The 23,967-nt window shown below is 45.1% G+C and overlaps 1 long non-coding RNA gene across 1 annotated transcript in view; it reads right to left on the bottom strand.

Moving 5' to 3' along the window:
* LOC147010620 (uncharacterized) overlaps positions 1-23,432 on the bottom strand; it is a 72,316-nt gene extending 48,884 nt beyond the window's left edge. Inside the window, exons 1-6 of the long non-coding RNA XR_015052153.1 lie at positions 22,976-23,432; positions 21,747-21,873; positions 21,518-21,609; positions 10,577-10,722; positions 8,842-9,080; positions 7,860-7,990 (exon numbers count right to left, since the gene is read on the bottom strand). This is a non-coding gene — a long non-coding RNA (uncharacterized LOC147010620). The remainder of the gene's footprint in view (positions 1-7,859; positions 7,991-8,841; positions 9,081-10,576; positions 10,723-21,517; positions 21,610-21,746; positions 21,874-22,975) is intronic.
* Positions 23,433-23,967: the final 535 nt, after the last annotated feature.

Raw genomic sequence — 23,967 nt, 5'->3', positions numbered from 1 at the left:
AGAGATTGGCACAGTTCATGGATTCTAAATGTGTCGCTACAAACAATGCACCACTTTGTCAAAAGTTCGACATGCAGTAGATGCTGTTGATGCTGCTGCTACAAAAATGCAGAGGACAAATTCGCTGAAAAATCAGACAACCACCCGAAAATACTTTTTGCAAAATAAAGTGAATGAACGTAAAATTAAATATTAATTAATCATGTAACTAATTGAGTCATCAGTGATGTGTATCGCTGAAATTATTGTTGCATATGTCAAATAAATATAAATATAAAAAACGTATAGCTGAGGTTATTGTTGCAGGAATGGAGGCTGATATCCCCTTCTCTTTCAAATCTATCTCTTACCAATTCTTGGTTCAATAATTCCTGCTCTGTGGCCATTCGTGCAAAGGATTCTGCATATCGGACATGGAAAAACTCTTCTTCCTCCGACTTGCATTCAGCTTTCATATCCGCCAGAAATCATTGCAAACATGTTATTCGTGAAGCGAAGCATCCCTTCATTCAAAAGAAATGTGAAAATCTATCATCTTCTTCCACGAATAGACTTTCTGGTCCTTTGCTAAAAGTATCTCCAACAACTTATGTTGCTCTACCTTTCCTTTGCTTTTCCGGTCCGATGATACTATCGCTGTTTCTCCGACCGGTAAAGCAACTATTTTTGGTTCTCTTTTCTCCTCTAAATCCACACTAAATGATTCCAACATTCCATCTCCCTCTGATGTTCCCCCTCACCAATCCTATGTCCCTCCCTGTAATCTCTTTTTCATGCAGTCAAATGAATACTCCTCTCTCTGGACATATGCAAGGCCTATGGGCAAGATGGCATTCATTCCCGTGTCTTGAAGGAATGTACTTCAGAACTTGCACCCGTGCTTGCTCGTTTGTTTCGGTTTTGTTAAAAAACCCAAACTTTTCCTCTTCCTTGGAAACATGCCTTAGTACAACCTATTTTAAAGAAGGGTGATTGTTCAAAGCCTTCAAACTACTGCCCCATTGCTCTGACTTCTACTGTTTCCAAAGTCTTTGAAAGTCTTCTCAATTCCTATTTCCTCAAGAATCTTGAATCTCACAGTCTTCTGTCTGACCACAAATATGGCATTCACGTGGCAAGATCTACAGGTGATATCATTTCTTACATTACGAATGTCTGGGCATCTTCTTTGAGAGACTTTGGGGGATCCTTTGTTGTCGGCTTTGATGTCTCAAAACCATTTGAGAGAGTTTGGCATCGTGGTCTGATATCCAAGCTTCCCTCTTTCGGCTTTCCTCCTTCACCCTGCTCTCTCATCTCGAGATTTCTCTCCGACCGCTCTATCTCCATAATGTTGATGGTTCAACGTTTCCCCCCCCCCCCTTCCCTATCAACTGCGATGTCGCTCAAGGTTCCGTCCAACACTCTTCCTTCTTTTTATCAATGACCTTCTTTCTTCCACAAATAAACGAATGCACTCGTATGCTGATGATTCAACATTATATTCCTCCATGTCTTTCCCATCTGCCCCCCATCTTCCCTCACTCAATCTACATGTCGTTTCATCACAGCCACCTCTTTAAATTCGGATTTGGGCAAGATCTCCCAGTGGGGCAAATGTAATCAAGTTAAGTTTAATGCTTCAAAAACTCAACTTCTTCTCATCTCTCTTTCCAAAACTCTTCTCAACTCTCCAATCTCCTTTGAAAGCTCAACAATTACACCTTGTGATACAATAAACCTAATAGGTATCACTCAAACATCAAATTTATCCTGGAATCCACACATTACTCAAATAGCTAAGTCTGCCTCAAAGAAATTAGGAGTCCTGTTCAGATGTCAAAGATTCTTCTCCTCTGAACAGTTGCTCCAACTATATAAAGGATAGATTTGTCCTTGTATACAGTAGAGCATTACTCTCACATCTGGAGAGGTTCCAGGTCCACATACTTTATTGACAGAATTTAATCCAAAGTTATTTGACTTGTCAACTCTCCCAATGTGACCTCAAAACTTGACCCGCTCAAATTAGGCCACATAGTAGGCTCTCTTTCTCCTTTCTACAGATATTACTTCAGTTTCTGCTTGCAAGAACTTGCTGTTTGTGTACCTCCACCTTTGGCGAGACCAAGGAACACTCGACTAGCCACGACATCATATGATTGTAGTGTGGCTATTGGCAACTCAAGGGTGGGCTGTTACGACGTTTGTTTCTTCCCTTCCATTGATAAATTCTGGAACTCTTTACCATCTCACGTCATCCCAAACACTTATGACCTTTCCCTTTTCAAAAAGCAGATTTTTTATTTCCTCAAAAACTCTTTGACTATTCTCTTTCCTTACTTTTCTATTAATGCAGTTATTTGATTTAAGGCTTGACCTCGAAGAGAACTATTTAGTTCGTGACTGAAGCCTTCAACATGAAAAACAAAAATGCCCTCGGAAATTTGGTCAGTTTTTTATTTTTGTAATCTTTCATCATACTTGGTTTTGACAAAGTTTTTATATTATATATATATATATATATATATATATATATATATATATATATATATATATATATATATATATATGTGTGTGTGTATGTGTGTGTGTGTGTGTGTGTGTGTGTGTGTGTGTGTGTGTGTGTGTGTGTGTGTGTGTGTGTGTGTGTGTGTGTGTGTGTGTGTGTGTGTGTGTGTGTGTGTGTGTGTGTGTGTGTGTGTGTGTGTATATAGACTCCTCCCATGCTCTCCTTGCCAAAGAAGCTGCATAAAGCAACCATGAAAGGCAACCCAAGGTGGGCTCTTTACTGTTTCAAACCCTTCCCCCAGAGTTCCTCCACAGTTGTAAACATATTTAGAAATACACACATGAGAATCCCAATGCTATACACACCCTCAGCTGCTGGACCAGTTTCATCACTTGTTGGCGAATCATCAGCGATAACATCGACAGAAATGCATACCAACAAGGCTCCCAAGCATGCACCACGTGCAAACGTCAAAAACAGTCAATGTTTAAATGAAAAGAATGAAGACCCACACACATCTCTCACCTGTGAATGGAGGAAATAACCAATTAACCATCACCTAATCAGCAAACCCAAGTTGCTAGGATTATATAAATAACCTCATAGCGGATCAGAATTCAATAATGAATTCATTCAGCTGATTGCATCATTAGTAAAGCTTGGCTGTACCCCCTGGAATATAAGGTAGGAAAGAGACCAGTGAACTGGCAATAACTCGCCTACTCACAAGGGTCTTCAGCGAAATGTCCCATCCGATGGACAATGACCTCATTGATACAATACCCTGCCTGCAGAACACCAGTCCATCAGTTTATAGTCATATCTGTAATAAAACTCAGTATCACCCTATCAGTACATAAAGATCATCATATGCACCTTTACCCACACCCCATCCCCTATTTCCTTGATCATCCAAAATAGTGTTACGAATTTGGAATTTGACTGCACTCAACATACAGGTTCCTTTAGCTCAGTTATGTCGATAAGTGCATGTTCCCGAGATAGCTCACCTTCCATTGTTTAATGGGCAGAAATCGATTAAATGCGCTGTGATTCAATTTAATAGTTAGGGAGCGATCACAACACAAAGGAAGACGCCCCTCCCCCTCTTCTGCGAAGAGGAAGAAGAGCCCTCCCATCCTGAATCACGGGACTTAAACAACTCCCTCCCACCCGTGGTTGAGCGGGGATGGAGCACGAGGGCATGAGTCATGCCGGGAGCGGGGGGAGGGCGGAGGAAGAATAAGGAAGAGATCCTCTGCTTTGTTCGGGCTGGGCTCAGTAGACCTTCGTGTTCTGCTTGGCTCAGGTTAGGGAGAAGGCTTTTTGGTTCGGGCGTGGTCCAGTAAGCTTCTTGCTTCTGCTTGGCTCGGGTTAGGGAAAAGGCTTTTTGAAGGCTTTTCAGCAGGCCTTCGGGTTCTGCTTGACTCGGGTTGAGGCTTTTTGGAGAGCTTTTTGCTTCAGCTTGGCTTTTCAGCAGGCCTTCGGGCTTCTGCCTGGCTTTGTTTGGAAGAGAGGTGGTTCGCTTTTTTGGGCTCTGGCTTGGTTCGTCAAAGAGAGTCAGCTGCTTTGTTCATCGAAAGAGAGTTGAGCTGGTTGCTCGGCTCGAGCTGCTGGTGGTTGCTTCTTGTTCGTGGTTCGTGTTGTGAGAGGCTTTGTTCATCGGAAGAGAGTTGAGCTGGTTGCTCGGCTCGAGCTGCTGGTGGTTGCTTCTTGTTCTTGGTTCGTGTTGTGAGAGGCTTTGTTCATCGGAAGAGAGTTGAGCTGGTTGCTCGGCTCGGAGATCTTTGTTCTCCGCTTGGTTCCCGGCTTGGTGCAACTCCTTGGCCTCATCTTGGAGGTGGTTCTTCGAGGAAGTGACGCATCGATGGGAAAGATCAGTGCCTCGTCTCACCAGCACGTGTTCGGAAGCGCGATAGGATTCGCTGGAGCTCGGGAAGGATCACGGCTCACGACGATTGGATCCAGCTCGCTCTCGCTGGAGCCCGGGTCCGAACAGCTTGAAGAACACACGGGGTGGAGATGTTCGAGATAGGTTCTAGGTTTCAGCTCATCTGTCCCTCCGAGTTGCAGTCCTTATTAAAGGCATCAGCCACCTTTTCTTGGGTGTGTGTGTGTGTGTGTGTGTGTGTGTGTGTGTGTGTGTGTGTGTGTGTGCGCGCGCGCGCGCGCACGCGCACGTATGAGTGTTTGTGGGTCTGTCTAACAAGTAGGAAACTGTTAAGTGCCTGTGTTGTATTTGCTTTACATTTAATAATAGAACTCGGCTGTAGGTTTTTGCTCGTGTCTTTTTCCCCATCCCCCATCCATTGCATTGCCTGTGTTCAAATAAATGTTCCCCATTGTTAAATGTCACCTGCTCGTTGCGTCCCTTCCTCACATTGACTGCCATGGAGCATTCGGAATGTTAGCTGGCTGTTTATAAGGCGATAAAACGTACATCTGGTCCGACAGGGCTTGGCGATATATAACCGCTAGGCAATCGCAAATGGAATGAGCTGCTTAAAGCAGCTCGTTTTCGTGCAGGCTCCGTTGAGGTGTATATCCCCGGCATTTGTCTGCGCGAATAATTAGGTACATTGATAATTCAGCGATCAACCCTGTAGCGCGTGGACAGAAGAGTTGGCTGATCTATGGTGTGGTTAACAACACCCATAGCTGTGTTTCGGCGTTGATCTGGAAGTTACGACTGGATTGCTTGTTCGGTGGGCGCACGGCCGCAATTGGGCTAAGGCGGTCGTCCGCACGCCGAACGGGCGGGAAATCTACAACAATAAGATGTTCAGTCTTGAACTTATAAGATTAGGCTTCATCATTATCCATGACATTTCCTGGGCCAACCATATCGCAATTATGGCCTCCAAAGCCAGCTAAAGGCTCAGCATCATCCATCGATCAGTCTTTCCTTGGAAAATCAGTCAACATATGGGCCACATTTCCAAGTTGGCCTCCAAAGCCAGTCACCGACTGGCATCCTCCATCGTGCATAGTCCTTCCTTGGCACACCTGAGCTCCTGACTACATGCAAAGCTTTCATCCACAGCCTGATGGAGTACTGCTCTCCCCACGTGGCTGATGCTCCCACCTCTCACCTTTCTCGGATTCACGCTGTGGAAACCAAGGCATTTAGGATCATTGGTATCTCCTGCGATGAGGCTAAGTCTTTGGGTCTCTCACTCTCTCAGTTCAGGCAAGTCACTGGTCTTTCTGTCTTCTACCATCTCCTCTCTGGCCTGCCACCCCCACCCCACTCTGTCTGAGATATGTCCCCCCTCTCCCCCCATATTTCCGCAGGGCGCTCCAGGTCCACCAGCAAACCCCTTCTGGTAAAACTACCAAAATCGAGAATCACTGCTCATCTTCACTCTTTCATTACTCTTCTTTCCCACCTTTGGAACAAAATCCCACTCTTCAATCCCACTCTTCCCTCCAAGTCTTCAAAACAGCTGTTCACCACCATTTGTTATCCTCCCCCATCCAAAACCACGATCTTTTCTACCCCCGCTGATCTGCCCCAAACCCACCTCCTTCAAATTCCCTGCTTCCCTTCCTGAAAGTCCCTGTCGTGTAAGGATCGGAAAGTCCCTGAAGTGTCCATCTTTTTTACCTTGTGTACCCCGCCCGATTCCTCTCCCTTACACAGATCTCCTCATGTCTCTGTTCCACACTGTTTTTGCCTTCCCTTTCCCGCCACTCTTCTCTTCTGCTCCCCTTGTTGTGCGTTCTGTGTGTTAACTCTCATACGAGCCTCGACAGTGCATACAAAAAACAAAAATCAGAGATACTCATAGTCTACAAGACCTTTGGCCGGAGGTCAGTGGAGTACTGCTCTCTCCAGTATGGGCTGGTGCCCCATTATCACATATGCCCCTCCTGGATTTTGTGGAATATCAAGTACTCAATATATTGAAATCTCTTGTGATGACGCCAAAGCACAAGGTCTGATGCTTTCCCATGGGAGGCAGCTCAGAGGTCTCTCTGTTTTCTCCCATTTATTCTCTGATATTGCTCCCGCTACTCTATTAGTCATCTGACCCTCCCGATCTACTCCAGAATACATTTATTCATCCAGTAATCCACTCCTGCTTAAATTTCCAAAATCTATGCTGACTGCACACCTCAAATCTTATAATCCTCACTTCCCCCATCCATGGAATCACCTTCCAGGGGCTGTTCAGTCTCAATCATCCCTCAAGGGCTTCAAACAAGCAGTATCTCTTGACATCCACAATTCTGTCCCACGGCCTTTATTACCCCCATTAACATTTCCCAAACCAACCATCTTTCTTGCTCGTTTCAATGTTTCCTCCATTTCCTGTTTGTTTATTGCCTTGAGGTTTGTCCCACTGTCAGTTCTACCTTGCTCTTCCACGATCCTCTCTCTGATAAATAATAAATAATAAATAAAAATATACCCAAACTGAAGAGCTCAAAGGCAAGTGTGCCCCACTCTGTGCATGCATCTCGATCTGTACCCACCCTGTCTGTCTAAATCCCAAATGAAGAAAAGAGATTAACTCGATGCTTCACTCATTCAGCGAATTTAGAATGTGGCCAGGGTCTCAGCACAAGGGTCTAACCTTTTGAAAGGTACGACAAGATCTTGTATGCGCACGTGACTGCAGATGGAACAGCCAGTTGGATGGTGGATGCCCTTTGGACCACAAAGAAGGCTGTTCACATGAAACATGCGAATTACCTGGTGAATTTATCATGACAATGCTGCTGCCGAGACAGAAACCACATTCTAAGATAGCATTTGGTGAAACCTGGTGTCAAGGAACATCCAAGACCAGACCACTTGCGACCTGGACTACAGACAGGAATTTGGGATTTAGCCAGGGTGTCGGTAATAACTTGACAATTTTGGGTGAACGATACTATGATATCTTTAACATCCACCAACTAATGCCAGCAGCGGGGATACTCAAGCGTTTAACATCCATCCGAGGGATGGCACACGCACTGATGTACTGCCCAGGATGCAAAACATCAGGGTAGTTTAGAGTTTAGAGCTGCGTTGACAATCGAAACAAGGCTAAATAGCTCAGAGGCAAATGTTTTTACCTCCAGGCCACCCAGCTGGCCCACAGCCATGTTAACATTCTCTCAAAATGATTGTTTACTTCATGATGCAGTACCCTTTACTGGTACCATAAAAGGCAAAATTTTGTTTGTCGAATATAATACTACCTGAAATTGAATGAAGGAGCAGACAAGCTCAGTTTTGATTACCTTACCATATCATGATTACCTTCTCATATCATGTATTGCCCCTTCCAGTGATGGATCTGAAAATGCCATTCAAGTTTAGTCTGTAAAAAAATATCATGATTCTATAATGCTTGGGTCGAAGGAACTCGCTGACCTTGACAACATATTCCAGATGCTGGACATTCTCCTGATGCACAGACAAGGTGAATTCTCCTCTCGCAGATGCGCAGAAGGATGCGTGCCAAATCACCTCGCACTCCAGCTCGCTGTACGCCTTCACAGTTCCTAAAATTAGGTGAAGGCAAGGCGTTTGAAACACTGTGCTGTGTGCGGTGATGCATGCCAACCACAACTGGTTCCAACTCAAACAAGGAAAAGGATAAAATGACTGATGACTCAAAAAATCGTTTGAGCATCATTCCGAGAAAGAAGACGTTCACGAATACTTAATGTGCACTAGAATATACGTGGCATGATTAACTGGAAAAGACTATTGCACTCAAACTATGTCTCAATAAAAGGGTACGAGTTGTCTGGCCAACCACATGACATTCAGACATCTGTCAGACTGCTCGGCCCTTCTCACTATGGGGGAGCGGAGCATGCAAGTCCTCTATTTCAGGAATGCTCATGTGTGCTTGAAGCAGAGTGTGGTTAACCAAGCACAGCATATCCATGACACATACTTCAAGGGTGAGACCAAGACTAAATATCAAGCAGGAGGAAGTCACATCAAATAGTTTTCTCCTTGTAAACACGTACAATTTCAAAATAGGATCGAATGCGGTTCTGATCATATTCTCTCATCAGAACTCATGAAACGTGAATGGGAGATTTTTGTCAAGGTAAATGCCAATTTTTTGCTAACCTGGCTGAATCAAAATCTCAATACCCATTTCCAGAGGCCCACATTTTCATGTCGTTGTGTTTGTGGAACAAAATGGCTCGAGGAGGAGACACGGTGCCAGAATCTCACATAATTCTTGATCCCTTGGCACTTGCAGGATTATATATTAATCGGGGAGCTGAGGGATAAAAGGCAGCCCAAATTACGGTATTAACGTTGGAGGAAAATGCAATTTCATAAGCAGGATTATATACACGGTATTACTGCTGGAGGAAAAATGAAATCTCACCACGCTTCGGCTGCAAGGAAAAAGGGTTCCTCACAGTGGAAATGACCGCTTGCCAGGTGAACTCAGCTGCTCGGTTCCTGCGGTTGCACACTCGGATCATTGCAGGGAAGTCTCGGCTCAAGCCTGGTGAGCACGTCAACAGGACACGTTCACTGGAGAGTTCCAAAGCCAGGGGCACAACGTTTGCCAAAGCAGGAATATGCATCGAGTGCTTCCGATTCAATGTGTACATCATGGATCTACACATCGGCAGACAATCCAAATTGGTCAGGAAACAATGGTCCAAGTTTTCATACTGGCCTATTAGTTAGGCCTCAAAAGGGTAAGCCAAAGCTATAGACACATGGATGTAAATCCCATGGCAAGAAAAAAAAGAAGAAAAAAAGAAGAAGGAAAGTGGGACTTGGATCGGATTTATCAATGGAACAATGTTCCAGTGTGAGATGAGCAGGAGGTGGCGAGTGAAAGTCATGATGAATCATGCCATTGTTTTCGCACAAGAGGCTGAACTTACGGCACTACGTATAATCGCATGGGCTAATGATTGTGTAGTATCTTTAAGAGCGTCTTTCATGAACATTATGCAAGTTGTTTCATTTCCTTTTTTCAAACAAAATTGTGTCAAAACGTTGAGAATGGTCCTGTGCTAATGACACTCGCCAAAGATGCTAGTCCTTACATACGAAGGTACCAGCCAGTCGTACATTCTCTCAAGCAGCCGGCCAGCTTCCCAATACTATTGAAAGAGAAATCGTGTTATTGGCTCAGAAAGTTTTTGAAAAAGTCAAAAATAAAAGTTTGGACTAGCTCCTCCCTCCTCCATAATCAGACTGTCTTTGAAAGTCTGTGAACATCAACTTTTATCAAAGCGAATATAATGCAACCCGCGTATTCTTGTTGACGACTTGAAAGGGAGAATACGCGAAAAGACAAGCAATGTATAAACGAAACGGATTAGTTTAATGAATAATCCGTTTGATGAGGCAGCCCAAATTGTCACAGGATGGCTCATCTATAAGAATGGAAATATATGAAAGAGATCAAAATGTGCTCTTTCCTATTACCCACAGCAAACAATTTGCCGAGATTGAGACGACTCTGCAATCAATGTCTCTTTGAAGATCCTCAAGCGAGCGAGAATCGAGTAATGCGGTTCAGTAGTGCAGTGCACACTTGCATGTGCTAGTCGTGCCGACAGCTCATGGAGTAGCACAAATAAGTCGACAAGCACGCCGGAAATGCTCAGCTCTGTCGCAAAAACGAAAGTGCAGTATCGAAAACATTTCGCAAAGAAGAAACTCGTTATTTGGCTTGAAAACAGAATCGCATGACCTCATTGCAGTTCAAAATCTCAACGTCCATCATCCAACCGATGCGGTCATTGCGACAAGGACTTATAGTAAACGTTCTGATTTCGTAAACAGCTAAAGGATATCATTTCCCAACTTGGTACGTAAAAGGTGTCACTCATCCGCCACCTGACTGCCTCTGGTTGTGCTGCTGCGTACTTTAACGAAGATGGTAGCCAATGATGCAAGTACTCTTGTGGGGCATGAAATAGATCAGAAAAGGAGGTAGAGATTTACATTTCCCAAAAATGCAATGCAAATTTTCAGTACACGTCGGCAATGAAACCATACCAAGACAAGACGATCAAACCTTACCCTTCAAACCGGCCAAGACAATATGGTTGGAATATTAGCGAAAAGGAAGTCTGAAAACCCGGGGGTAACACCTGACTTGAAGGGTAGATGCGGTAAAGGTCACTGTTGCCAATTTCGAGATGAAACAGCACAAAGCGAGAAAGCCCGTTGGCCACACAAAACTGCTGAGACGACTGTGAGCCCAAGCAAACTTCACTCAAATCCAGCTGTGATTGTCCTGAAAGACACACGAGACATCACCACAACCAAAACAATGCAACTGTTTACATATACCATGTTGTCGGGTCACTTTTTCATATACCACGTAGTGGTGTTACTTGTGGTCTGAGAGGATGGTATAAAGGTGGCGCACTTATATTTGAGCCATCTTGCCTAGGTTCGTTCTCGGCTCCACTGTAAACCCTCAAATTGGTGCTTTGCAGTTGTGCACAATCACAAAATAAACTACCTCTCGGTTGGACGTTAAGCGCGGGACCTGTCTACAAGCATTAGCTGGTGGACGTGATAGATCACACTGTATTTTTCATGAAGAGTTGGTGGATTGTCAGCATCTTGGCTAAATTCCAAATTTCCTACCATAACCACTTCTGGGAAGGCCAAGGCAAACCACCCAGTGTAATCCTTACTGCGGGGCTGATATAGAAGCTTCAGACCTGCCTTTAGACAGAGAAGCAGAGATAGAGTGTCACTCATCTCCCATGAGCATGATCACCTCCAGGTGGATTTGGTTCTGGGTTTGATCCAGGGTGGAGTCAGATCCAACTGTAAACTTCTGTTCATGATGTGCCAGCAGGGTTGTTGAGTTGCAGAGTAATGAGTGAGAGAAGCTCATTCTCCTCTCCAGCCAGAGCATTGCAAAAGTATTTTTTATTTCATCAAATTCTAAATTAAAGCTCGTGGAAGAAAAGAAAAAAATAAGGTGACAAAATGAACATACTGACACTGGGGCAGTTCAAACAGGGTGATCAATAAAAAGGGGAAATGCATATACACCTCGTAATCGAATAACTGCATCAACATTTGACCAGCCTCGGTGGTGTAATGGTAAACGCATGCTCCGAGTCTCGGAGGTTGGCGATTCGAACCCGATTTTGGCAGATTCATATTAAAGATTTTTAAAATGGTACGTGCTGCTTCCTTCAAGATGCTCTTGATGGGTCTTATGGCCTCCTTCTGAATTGAAGTTCATTGTAAAGGAATTCATATTAAATAACATTGCATTTGTGTTGGAAGAGTAAACACCGAGGTGATTGTTCACTTGGGAGCTCACCGCGGTGAGCTCACTCATCGAAGAGGTATAGAAACCCATGAATCTTCACTATTCCCCAATTCTCCATTGTCACGAGTCAATTGCATTTACCTTTCAACCACGAGGGATGGGAATGATGATGTAATATCCGACTGTACATTAAGTCCACAAATATATGCAACTTTGATGTGTTGTTTATATATAATTAACTTTACTCTCAGGTGATGCCATCCAATGATGCTGAACCAATGAAAATTCCAAGCCCTTTAATGGGCCCTCCAAGACGGTCTACAACAACAGCGTGAAACCAACCAACGCCCGTCATCACTCAAACCTACACAACAAGAGCTTGGCTCCCTCTAGCAGGTCTGCTGTGGCGAGCAAATCGTATTCAGAACCTCCCAGAGGATCTTGCATTCGATGCTCCTGCCAGGTCCCTCCTGTAAGATGGTCATTATAAAGTTTACAGAGAACACCTTCTTCCTCGACTATATGTGCTTCTTATTGCTCAAATGTTTCAGATTTAATGGGAACTTGGTTATTGCAAACCCTGCAGCTTTATTAGCAGGGGATTGGGATTGGCAGAATAGCTCAGAGGGCACATATTCACCTTTTGAGTAATCGAGTCTGGGTTTGAGTTACCCTCAAACTAAAAACCCCCACCCTGATGTTACATCAGCCGGGTATCAATGAGAGTGCCATTTCTCATACAGATGCGAAGCTGGGAATCTGAGTACTAGCAATAGCTGGTGGCCATGAAAGAGCCCACGATGACTTAAGATAAACAGTTGGTGATCATCATCGGTATCCTGGCCAAATTCAAATTTTGTCTCTCAACTTGTACGGTGGGGCACCCAATCATCAACATCGCCATGCCCCCTCAACATGATACGGCTCGTAGCCACACAATGTATATGTTCCTATCGGAAAAGGGCATTCAGAGCAGAGGTATATAGTACAATGCAAGAAAACTTTAGTCTTGTTACTGTAGAGATAGTCATCTATCTTACCACACATCCCATGGTCTTTATCTCCATATGTCCAATCTGGGGAATCTTGAGAAGGCCAGTTTGCAGAGGTTGTCTGCTCACGACAATCAAATCCCATTCATGTCATTTAATGGCATCAGTACACTCCCCCACATCTCCAACAAGCCCACATCCTTCCAACCCCACCTCTTCCTCTACGTGTCTGCCTCCTCAGCATCCCTCCACTTGATGTCCACTCTTTCTGCATCCCACCTCATCCCATCCCATCAAAGCTTCATGTCTCTTTCTACATCCATCTTCACCCCCACACTCTCAGTACTTGCACCTGACCATGCCCCTCAAAACCTCCCTCCCACCCCTCCCCCCATGCAGCTACCACACCCCATCTTGCACCCTCCCAACACTTCTTCCACTGTCCCTAACTGTGTGGATCTTAACCATCTGAGGCCTCCACTCCAACGTGACAAATCTCGCAATCCAGGCCACTGACGATAAACTGCACATTATCTGTTTAACATAATCCTTCCACCAACAGGACGTCCCTGACTAATTATTGTCTCTCCCAGATTATTGTCTCCTCTGGTTCGATCGACCTGAACCCACTCTTGGCGGTGGAGTTGTAATTTATGTCAAAAACTCAATTTCTCATGGCCCTTGGACTGATCTTACACCTCCTGACCCTCAGGAGTATCTTTGGCTGTGACTTCCCTCCACTCTCACCTCTTGTTTGTCTGTATGTTGTACCATCATCCAAACAGTGACTTCATCTACATATCTCTCAGACAACATGGACCAACTTTTAACCACTCATCCAAACTCTCTCTTCCTCATATGTGGTGATTTCAATTGTCACCATGCAACTTTGCTGGGTGTTGGTACCTCTATCACCAGCCACGGCACTTCAGCAAAGGACTTCTGTGACTCCATGGGACTGATTCAATCTGTGAACTTTCCAACCCTGATTTCTCCCAATGGCAAATCCTCTCTTCTGGACTTGGTGATGACCAACTTCCCTGTAAATGTCTCCTGTTCTTCCACTGCTCCATTTGGTTCACCTGATCATATGCCTGTGAGAGTCAACATCTCTCTGGCTATTCTCAGAGACATTCCTCAGTGCTGGTGAGTCTGGAAGTTGACTCATGCAGATTGGCAGGGACTGCCAGCAGCCATTTCACTTCAGGAATGGTATTCTATGTTTATTCTCTCTATAGAGTGCAGCCTGTGGCTGCTGGTTGCATCATTGGTTGGGACGCGGCTATGCCGCTGATGCAGTGTCCCCCTTACCAGTACACTGGTGCTCACTTTGCCGACCTCAGAAGGGTGACAGGCTGAGTCAACCTCCTGGTGTATTTTAATTCAGCAGTCAATGGGGCTTGAACTCAGGACCCTTGGATCCCAAGCCGCCACACTAACCACGAAGCCAACACCAGGCTTTCTATGTCTACTGCCCCTGATATGAACTCAGCCTGGGAATTTTTCCACTGAAACCTCTCTGTCTCTGTGTCTGTGTCTGTCTCTGTGTCTGTCTCTGTGTCTGTCTGTCTCTGTGTCTGTCTGTCTCTGTGTCTGTCTGTCTCTGTGTCTGTCTGTCTCTGTGTCTGTCTGTCTCTGTGTCTGTCTGTCTCTGTCTGTCTGTCTCTGTGTCTGTCTGTGTCTGTCTGTGTCTGTCTGTCTCTGTCTGTGTCTGTCTGTGTCTGTCTGTCTCTGTCTGTGTCTGTCTGTCTCTGTCTGTCTCTGTCTGTCTCTGTCTGTCTCTGTCTGTCTCTGTCTGTCTCTGTCTGTCTCTGTCTGTCTCTGTCTGTCTCTGTCTGTGTCTGTCTCTGTCTGTCTGTCTCTGTCTGTCTCTGTCTGTCTCTGTCTGTCTCTGTCTGTCTCTGTCTGTCTCTGTCTGTCTCTGTCTGTCTCTGTCTGTCTCTGTCTGTCTCTGTCTGTCTCTGTCTGTCTCTGTCTGTCTCTGTCTGTCTCTGTCTGTCTCTGTCTGTCTCTGTCTGTCTCTGTCTGTCTCTGTCTGTCTCTGTCTGTCTCTGTCTGTCTCTGTCTGTCTCTGTCTGTCTCTGTCTGTCTCTGTCTGTCTCTGTCTGTCTGTCTCTGTCTCTGTCTGTCTGTCTCTGTCTCTGTCTCTGTCTCTGTCTCTGTCTCTGTCTCTGTCTCTGTCTCTGTCTCTGTCTCTGTCTCTGTCTCTGTCTCTGTCTCTCTCTCTCTCTCTCTCTGTCTCTCTCTCTCTCTATCTCTCTCTGTCTCTCTCTCTCATTAATCCCATCTGGTCTTCAGTTATCCTACCAATCCTCCCACAGCCTGCCCATGCCAAACTGAATCCTGTGGTGAGTCAGTTGCCTTGAAACAACTTGCCTTCTCTTCCTGGAAAGCAAACTCGACCAAAGGCAATCTCAGATCATTCCAGAAAATCTGCAACAAGTGTGTGGTGTGTGTCCATTCTCAGGGGAGCCAGAAAACATCTATCCAACCTCAAAATTCAACATTCAACCTTGTTTCCCTTCTCCAAAACCTAGTGGCACCTTGTTAAGTCTATCTCACGTGTATTCTCCCCTTCCTTCTCTTCCCTCTCTTCAAATGGCACCACAGCCAACTTCGCTCGTGAAAGGGATAAATGCCCGAATTCTGCATTTGCTTACAATTCCAAATAGGCATCCTTCATTGTACAAAGTCCTTCCTTGGCATGTCTACTTTATTAATAATCCTCTTGAGGAAGTTCAGTCATTCAAACTGCTGGGTCTCACTATCAACCATCATCTTTCTTGCGCAAACCACATTTCAAAGGTGGCATCCAAAGCCAGCCGCTCACCGGACATCCTCTGTTGTACAAAGTCCTTCCATGACATACCTGAACTCCTATCCATCTACAGGGCCTTCATCCACAGCTTGGTGGAGTACTGCTCTCTCCTTTGGGCCGGTGCCACCCCTGCCATACACCTTGCTCAGCTTGACACCGTGGAAACCAAGGCCTTGGAGATTATTGGACTCTCCTATGATGAAGCTGAGTCTATGGGCCTACCACTTTCCCATCGCAGACAGGTCGGTGGTGTCTCTGTCTTCCATCGCTTCCTTTCTGTTCTTACACTCCTAACCCCCCCACCCCCCAGGTTTGTGCAGGGCACATTCAGTCCAGCATCAACACTCTTCTGGTGAAACTCTCAAAATCCAGAATCACTTCTCACCTCCACTCATTTGTTCCTCTTTTTTCCCCACCTGTGGAATCAACTTGCACTCTTCAATCTCATTCTTCCCTTCAGGTCTTCATGACAGTTGTTCACCACCCTTTCAGATCATCCAACATCCAAATCAATGATCTTTTCTACTCCCATTAACCCTCTATCCCCAAGCCCACCTACTTCCACATTTCCAATTTTTCCTTCCAAAGAGTTTGCTTCTGTGTCTCTGTATCCATCTTGTCCACCCCATGCATGCTCCCATACCCCTCATTCCTCCTCAAACCACTTATTTGTCCAAGTCTTACTCTATTTTGTCCTTCCACACCCAGCTGTTGTTGTCGTCCCCTTATGTTGCTTCCTGGTATATTCTATGTTCTACTTCTTCCACGAGCCTTAACCTTGGAAAAAAACATTCATATCAGAGCATTATCCCATAAGAGTTGCATCAATGATAACATCCCACTTCAAAAAGGGATGTTAAGACAGCTGTGCTGGCCACGAGCATTTGCTTGTGACTGTTAAAATATTGTTAAGTTTGTGGAAATTCGCATTACACCATAAAGAGTCCTCAGGTGAGATATATCGGTAAGTTCATGTGTAGTTAACCCAAACCCGGTGTATAGAGCGAATATGTGTGATTCATCCGGGCTGCGACGCTTTGAGTTAGCCATTTTTTCTTTCTCTATTGTTATTTTCGACCATTAAGCCGCCAACAATTCAAACACCACCCCAACAACCAAATCGCCACCATCAACAACGCCCCCGAACAACACCACCACCTTCGCATCTTTACCTCCACAACTCCATCCCACAAACATCGCTTCACCGCCATTCTCAAACGACACCCGCCAACAACTCAAACACAACCACCTTCACCTCTTTACCTCCACAACTCCATCCCGCAAACATCGCTTCACCACCATTCTCAAACGACGCCCGCCAACAACCAAACTCCCACCACCTCCGCCTTTCTACCACACGTCATGCCATGGGCTGTGAGTGCGTTCCTTTCGCTTCATAAAGCAGATCAGGAATGCTTCACGCCCCCTTCTCATCCGCCCAATGACTGAGCATCGGATAGTGTAGCCCCGCCTCCGAACCCGCTGTGAATGTGTTCCTTTCGCCCCGAAAAGCGGATCAGGAATGCTTCACGCCCCCTTTTTGCCCGACGAATGGCTGAACAGAGGGTGGCGTGGCCCCGCCTCCAATCGTGTTTTGATCCGAATATTTGCATATAGGCTCCTCCTGAGGCCTATAAAGATGAGAGCACAAGGCGACTTGCGAGGAGTTGGAGAGGAGTTGCAGAGAAGTTGGAGAGGAGTAGGAGGGGAGTTGCAGGGAAGTTGGAGGGAGTTGGAGTTCGTGCGGTTCGATTGCAGGCGGCGAGTCGAGTTCAAGTTCAAGTCAAGGGAAGATGGCGGACGGCAATGAGGTTGCGGTGTGGGGGTCGCTCGTCTCGTCGCGGGGTCCAAGCCAGCCAGCCATATCCCTCTCCCTGAGCATCAGCGATTCCCCCCCCATCCGCGCTGAGATAGTGCCGGGGGGGGGCCCATTCCTCCCCCACCCTAAACGTGGTGCCAACAAAACCTCTCGCACGGAGCACGCCGGAGAGGGCTCACCGACCATTCCAGGGGCACGGAGTCGGGGCGCAGCTGCGCGAACATTGCGGTTTGCCCGCCATCGCGTCACGAGGACGCGGGTAAGACCGTCCCAGTCTCGTGGACCTGGCTGATCCTCCAGGATCCACGTACATTTGGTCTACGGACCTGTCTGCCTCCTTGCCTATGAGGGTGGCTTTCTTTCTTTCGGGTTGAATGCATGCTGTGGCGCCGTGTCCGATAAGTAGAACTGCCTAAGTGTCTGTGCCTGTACATTGCCCCTTTTATTCGGGTGTAACTCTTTTCCTTGCATTTGCTTTTGTTGCATTATTGTATGGCTGTATATACGTGCCTTCCGTGTGTGTGAATAAATGTGCTTACTTGTTGAACTGTTTTCCCGCTTTGCTTCGTCTCCTTCCTTTTATTGAATCTGCATCTTGCATCACGTAAGGGATTGATAGTGGGTTTAAAACGCCCGGTAATTAATCGGAACCATCAAGGCCGACGATAACTCCGCTCGGTTATCCCTGTAATACGGAACGAACCGCTAAAGCGGTTTGTGTCCGGAGTCGGCATGTGGCATGGTACGATCGCCCGGTCGACCACTCGCGCAGGTACTTAGGTAGGTCGAATTTGGCGAGCAACCCTATCCTGCGCGGGTGTGCAATTGGCACAATCGTGGTGAGGTTAAACCCCCACCCGTGACTGGTTCTGGGCGGTCGTTCCTGGAGGGTCACAACTGAATTGTCCATTCCGGTGGGCGACGCGGTCGCGATTCGAGTTACGTGGCCGATCGCACGCTGGCGGGCGCGAATTCGCAGCAATATTTTGTATTCGTTTTCGAAACTGGGAGGCCATCTTTGTGGTCTTGAACCCTTTGGAGGCCGTCATGTACTGGTAACTTGTTCAAAATCCATAATGTTCCTCTGGTTAAGGTTGTTTATGCAGCACCCTGAAATGGAGTAGTGATTTACCAATCATCAACTTGCAGCTATGGAAACGTTCACGACCGCTCGTGGCCTGTCTCGACATGTTATTGACAGGAGTTGCAATCTCTAAGTGAATTAATTTATAAGGGGACGTTTCAACGTTTGAATGGCAAATCGATTTTCCAACATTGGGCTACAAATTAAAGGGCACCCTTCTTTCAAATGGGGATGTTAAGCCAGCTGTCCCACGTCCTCGCACGCAATTCCACAGATGCTTAATCGCTCCTGAAATCTTTCAATAATAAAAACCCGTTTGGCCCATTTGTGCCAGCATCCTGAATCAATTCCAAAAAAAGCTGTAGGTTTAACCATCCCTGCCTCATTATGGCCATACCTATAGCTCTGTGACCGCCTTAATCAGATACAGCAGCAAGACCCATGAGGCTCAGAGTCAAAGTTAATCTTGCAAAGCCTTTTTATGATCACTCGCTCATTGGTCCCAAGCGTGCCATTATTAATTCTTGAGCAAAATGATTAGAATCGTCATGAAGACCTCGTTTGCAAACCTTTATGCAACCTTAAAACAAACAGGTTTCTTACCAATAACCACCTTGAGAAGCTCATGTGGCGTAAGGCTTTGGGTGCAGTGAAACACCTCATGTGGAGTAATGCACTACCTCTTCCACTACCTGGGATGGAGAGTCAGCAATGATTAGGGCATGTAAGTATCAAGGATGATGACTTAATATGGCAGCATGCAATCCATCGGTCTGCCAAATGCATATTTGAGTGAGAATCCATAACAATTTTAGTCCGAGGGTCACGTTATTACTGTGATGCAGTGCCCCGCATAATAAAGTAAGAATTTAGAATTTGGCTGAGGTGCTCATTACACAAAGGCCTTACACTCTTTTTGAAAGCTATCATGAGATTTTTCACCTTCACAAGATGGGACAGTTGGCATATCCCCAGCAAAGGATGGTGTACTCACTGATGCAAAGAATAAAATTGAATGCAAATGGAATGCACTACAAGCCTACTACATCAAACTAGAACGGCACTTAGTGGAGCACGTACCTCCGCCAGGCTGAACAGTTTATGTTTTGTACCTCACTAATCGGCCGGATCTGAATCCAGACTATTTGTCCTTGTCAGACAACAAAATCTAATCAGCTTGTTCTTGTCACATACCTAACTCATCTTCCAGGTTTTGTCATAATCCGTCCACAACGTTTTGAGATATTGTACGATATATCGTTTTTGGTTCCGTGTCTCATTGGTGAAGTAGGAGGAGGAGGAGGAGGAGGAGGAGGAGGAGGAGATTGGGACCATACTCTGTGCGGAGCGTTGGTGCTGCTTAAGCAGTCTCCTTGGCTATTGGACACAATCTTGGATGGGTCATAATGAAGCCATCAATGGCATTATCAAAAAAAAGATTACACTTATTTCCCATGGGGAGTACTTGACAGGTGCCAAGTTTAATTTTTTTCCATGGAGCAGTTTTGGAGATAGAGGTCCAAAGTTTTTCCTTTTTTCCAACATGGCTACCACACCACATGATCTATGATGTCATAATTATTAAAACATTCTCCATGACTAGTTGCACCTTTGGTGAAACTTTTGTGTCAATTGGAGAAGAGACTGTATAGAAAATTAGAATGGATGGACCGACGGACAACCCGAAAACATAATGCTTCCAGCGACTTCGTCAGCGAAAGCATAAAAACTAGACATAATTTGATGTCGCGATGTCGACTGACATGCCTCATTCCACGTTAAGTCTTTGCTTACTCTAAAACCTTGAGAACATTTGACCTCAATATCTAATCTGTACATACGTATCACGGTACATGTACTTAGTTTCAATCAAATCCCGACCTCCATCCATCCATCCATCCATTGGGACCATACTCTGTGCGGAGCGTTGGTGCTGCTTAAGCAGTCTCCTTGGCTATTGGACACAATCTTGGATGGGTCGCCATTCCGACACAGTATACCAGCATGCTGGCACTCATTTTGCCGACCTCGGAAGGATGACAGGCCGAGTTCACCCCACCTGGTATAAATTCAACAGCTGAGCGGGATTTGAACTCAGGACCCTAGGATCCCAAGCCCGCCACCCTAACCATGAATTCAACACCAGGCATAATAGTGAAGAATCACTTAATAAATTGAAAAATTCTCATAACCAGATTTGTATCATCACCAAAATTGAAGCAATTAGTCCTCATCACACACCTAACCTGTCCAACAAATTTCATCCGAAGCCATCCATAACTTTTTGAGATATCCTGCACACACAGACAGACACACAGACAGGGGTGAAAACAACCACTGGCCACCTTTCGTGGTGGAGGTAATAACACAATGTCTGTGGATCTGTACGTCTGTTCCTTATGAAATTTAAAACGGCTTGGCCGACCTCCACTAAATGTTCCATTCCAGCTTGCGGTACACAGCGTTAGGTTATGGGCATTAAATAAACCTTAGTGTTGGGGAGATGACTTGCCATTTTTGCCTGTACACATGGAATAGTGCAAGTGCTTTAACCACTGACCCCTGCTGGAAGGAGATGGTATTGAGGTTGGGAAACAGGTTGGGAAACTGAGGGTGGGGAAATGATGGCAATTCTGAAAACAAATCCTCCCGCTCCCGGAGAGACCGGTTATTGACTAGTACTGTGTATTGAAATACTTTCAAAATACAGTCACAGTTGGCATGTAACAGAACAGAAGCAACCAACATTATTTTGAGTTCAGTGCAGTGATGTTGGATGTGGCTTGAACAGTTTATAAAATGCTTTGTGACATCACTATTTAATTTACAGTGTTTCCACCACTTTTATCACAATTATTTTAGGATCATAAACACCATGCCTTTGTGCATGGCTTCCAGGAACACAAGCTGCGGTCAGAAATGTCAATGCCACAAGAATATTCAGGTTAACCATCATGGGTAGGCCCAGGGTGAGATTGCATGAAGCACAACCGATGCTTTCCTTTCGACATTGGAGTCGTGAGGTCGCTCCCACTCTGACAGTCAAAAAGTCGCATTGCAGGAATGTTTGGTGTCCTTACCGGTTTATCGAAGACAATGGTGATGCTCGTTTCCAGATCCTGTATGGTCAGCATCCTACAAGCATGTCTTCCCGACCCATTCGACTTGGGCGCTGGTTTTGACAGGAGAGAGGCCATAAGCTGGTTCCATCCCAAGGTCGTTAGTTTTCAAATCTGCAAGTTTTCTGTGCAAGTGTGAGTGGAAGTTTTTTGTTTTTAGATCCTCGTGGAGGATCTCTGTCTGACTCACGTTGTTGTTCTTGTGGACTTTTTTGTTTCACAGCCTACAGTTTTCATCGAAACTTCCTGAAACTTGGCGTAAATATGTAAAAATACCCTCCGCAGACAATAACGATCTCCGATTTTGAAAATTCCTCCTAGAAAAAAAAGTTATGACGTCAAAATTTCTCCGGTAATGGAAATCGCCAAAAAAATATCTCAAACTAGGCAAGCTTTTTGAATTCTGTTTGCAGGAATGGAACAGGGCATTAGCAGAGATGAATTACCGCACATATGATACATCACTATGACGTCATATCAATTTTTATGACATCATTCCTATTTTTTGACTTTTTTTGTTTCACAACCCAGAGTTTTTATCGAATCTTCGTGAAACTTGCCATGTATATACAGAAAGCCCACGTGCAGGCAGTAACCATCTCCGATTTTGGAAATTCTTCCGAGAAAAAAAGTTGACGTCATAATATCGCCGCTAATGTAAATCACCTATCCCATTATCTCCGAAACTAGGCAAGCTGTTTGAGTTTTGCTTGCGTGAATCAAGCCGGGCATTAGCACAGATAATTTATCGCAAACCTGATACATCACAATGACGTCATATTCGTTTTATGACGTCATCATTAAGAGGACGAGGATCTTAGCTCATCTGAGCTTGTTTTTAAAGGATTGTGACATTGGGACATCTATTTATTACGTACGCAAATGTGGCGGAATATCTTTTCACCCTCATAATCTCCCATACATTCCTCTTTTACTCAACTCCCCTTAATCCAGTTCGTTCGCAAACTTCCTTCCCATTTTATCACCAATCCACCGATTACGACGCCTTCCAAAATGCATATTTCCAAATTTACATCCCCACTCCCCAAATAAAATGTGAATGGGGCTGTTGCACTTGTATGTACAATGCTTCACACAAGCCAGTCAAATGATATTCCAGTATTAAAGCTCAACTGGGTGAGAATTAACACTGGAATATCACAAGGGGTGATAGTTATCTCAGGTAACTTTCAAATGTTTTCTATATTCACATATCCACAATTAAATTAAAAAAATACGTAAACCAGTAAAATCACAAAAAATATATATTTTGAAGAATTTTTCAATGAAGTACTTTTTCAAAAGGAACCTTCACCAGTGTAACATGATGACGTCTTCCATCAGCACAGATAATTATAACTCCATCCTCATATCTAGATCGTATATACACAATGTCAAAGACCACGACATGTCTTTCACCTTTCTTTGATTCTATTCTGACGAGCTTTCTGCCTCTGATGGATGTAGTCACTGTAACATTGCCTGTGTGCTTCTCCCCATCATTTCTCCTCTTCTGTATACTCAAAACCTGGGTACACGTATGTGTAACAAGCAACACCAGTGAAAATAGTTCTGCATAACACACACACACACACACACACACACACACACACACACACACACACACACACACACACACACAAATGTTTAAATGTAATGGCTGATAAAAATTATAAAAACTTGGAGGGAGGAAGAGATACAGGGTTATTACGATCAATGTTCTGTGACTGGGTTGGCATGATCGCTCAGAGGTTGCACACACTCCAATGAGATGTCCAGCCTGGGGATGATTCCCAGCCGAAACCATCCCCGTTTATTTCCAGGCAGTGTGTTGCATCAATGAGTGAACAATCTGTTACATGGGTGGGTTTTTAAGCTAAGGACCCATCTGCCGGCAATGGATGCTTGTAGAAGTTAAAGATCATACGGTGCCTTTTGCGAAGAGTAGGCAATTCTCACGAGCACCCTGGCAAAATTCTGAATTTCTTCCCTAATCAACCATGTGGCTCAAGGCAGTTGCTTTTCAGACACAACACCTCCACCTTCACCCCCACAAACCCCCACCCCCCAATTCCATCCATAACACATCACAACACAACACAACACAACACAGTTAGGCACTCTCAATGTGTCAAAGGGCTGGCAAACTACTGGACTACAACTACAGGAGTTTTCCGTAGAAGACAGTTCCAACGGACTTGTTGGGTCCAACCAGTCTGGAATAACTGACTGACACACATACGTGTACACACACAGTGACTTGAGACATAACAGCATTTGCAAAGCGAGTTGCCGTGTTGAACCTATTTCCTAGTACAAATTAAAGAACACTTTACTTTCTAATGTACTGACAATGTTTAAAACATTGTCCTGTATCAGTGTGCACCATCCTTCCTGACGATTTCTAGGAT

Source organism: Eptatretus burgeri, chromosome 16 (genome assembly GCF_056783735.1).
Source record: "Eptatretus burgeri isolate ZD-2024b chromosome 16, Ebu_testis_v1, whole genome shotgun sequence".
Lineage (NCBI taxonomy): Eukaryota > Metazoa > Chordata > Myxini > Myxiniformes > Myxinidae > Eptatretus > Eptatretus burgeri.
The sequence above is the reverse complement of the archived record's forward strand: the minus strand, read 5'-3'. Positions and strand labels throughout refer to the sequence as shown.